This window comes from Vigna radiata, unplaced genomic scaffold (assembly GCF_000741045.1).
Source record: "Vigna radiata var. radiata cultivar VC1973A unplaced genomic scaffold, Vradiata_ver6 scaffold_43, whole genome shotgun sequence".
In the NCBI taxonomy this organism is placed as follows: domain Eukaryota; kingdom Viridiplantae; phylum Streptophyta; class Magnoliopsida; order Fabales; family Fabaceae; genus Vigna; species Vigna radiata.
In genome coordinates, this window is record NW_014542924.1 from 1263212 (window position 1) to 1265167 (window position 1956).

The following is a 1956-nucleotide window of genomic DNA, read 5'->3' on the forward strand; positions in this document are numbered from 1 at the left end:
AAAAGACAAGAACCACCCACTTTTCTTCTAGTAATTTTTGTTTTGTGAATCTATTCTAGAACCTTTCATTAGGATTTCTTTTGAGTGCTAACCTTTCTTTCTTAACCTTTAATTTCTTGCTTGTCTTCTTGGCTTTCTTAGTTTTGTCATAATTAAATTCCTTTTGCAAAGCCTTTCTTGATTTTGGACCTTTTTATTGCTTTTATCCCTTGTTTCTTCTTGCACAATTTCGGCTTTGGTTACTTTGTGTGGTGTAGGTTCTCTTTGTGAGGTGATCCAATATCTTGGAGGTAGCCTTCTAGGTGGCGGAGACCCAAAGGGAGCTTGAAGTCTAGAGTAGTAGCCAAAAGAAAGGAGAGAAACACCTTGGGAGGTAGCTTTGATTTGGTTGTAATTTTTGGCTTTGTAATCTTTCTTCTTTTTCTTCTATTTTAACTCATGGGCTTGTTAGGTGTCTTGGGGGAGTCTTTGGTGCTCAATCCCATCTCCTAACAAGAACCTTTATTTCATAGTAAATTTCGTTTGTAGTTGGTTGGTTGGAGGAACCAAAGTTCTTCTAACTTAATCATTAGGTCGCATAGCTAGTTTATTTGCTTTCTTTAATTGTGATAGCTTAGTGTGTGTCAACTTTAATTTCNACTTTAGTTCCNTTTNAGAAATTTGGTTCAAGAGTGCCTAAGGTAAACTTTGGCTAGGAAAGGCTTGGTATTTAAGCAATCCATTGTGATTCACCTCCCTTTCCTGGAAGTGAACTTGGGTGTCTTTTGCCTCCNTAAATCTCTTAAGGAACTTTCTTTGAAATTTAAGTATTTGTTTGTTGCATTGCATATTTTTGAAAACCTTTAAGGATGTCTAAGACTAATTCCTATGAAATTGGAAGTGACTCTAGTAAGGTTGTAAAACCCACTTTGAAAAATTTAGCAAAAGAGCTAAAGCCACTTAAAATTTGGCAAAGGCAAGAAACCCTTCTCAAAGAAAAAGAAAGAATTGAAATAGAAGAGTATCTTGCTAAGTTTGAAGAAGAGCTTAGTATTCTTAATGAAAAACAAGAAAAAATCCAAAAGGATTTAAGGAATATGAAGAGAAGAAGAGAGGAAGACAAAAGAAGGAAGAAAGAACAAAGGGAGAAAGAGGAGCATGAGAAAAGGGAGAAAGAACAAAGAGAGAGAGAGGAGCAAGTAAGAAGAGAGAAAAATGAGGAGGAAAGAAGAAGAAAGTATGAAGAGAAAAAGATAAAAGAAGGGAATGAGAAAGAAAAGAGAGAAAAAGAAGAGATTGAGATAAAAGAAGAAGAGGAAGAGTTACTAAAGCACCCTACCACTCCCATAATTAAGGTTGAGACTAAGATGATGAGGGGAGTTTTCCAATCCTTGAACTTTTCTCAATACATCCAACCATCTTTCATAACTCCATTTTTTACTTTTGAAATTTCNACTTCTTTTTCACCTCCCACTATTTTTAACTCCTCAAATTTTTCCAAATCAAACTTTGAGTTGATGTTACCTTTTAGGATACAATTAACTCAAAGTAAACAAAAACAATTTTGTGGAGTAGACCTTCAAAGCTTTCAAGTAAATTCTTTTAAAATTAGCATAAGGTCTTATTTAAATCATTCATATAGATACATGTTGTTTGTGGCTCATAAGATTATTGGTTTTGAGTTTGATGACACTTGCATATGGATCTTTGATCCTGGCGGAAAGATACTTAAAATAACCAATAATAAAAAAAAAGGTTTTTTTCATAAAAGAACAAGAAGATTTGAGGACAAATCTTTTTCAAGAGGGAGGGAAGGATGGCATACCCCTTCCCATGACCTAGCACATTCATGAAGAGTTGGAGACATCTATGGAAGATAGACCTATATTCTTTCTCTTAGGCCATCTAAAGCCATCATGAAGATTTAGTAGAGTTGGAATAATTTTGGGCCTTGTATTTTGGGCCAAGTAGTCTAGA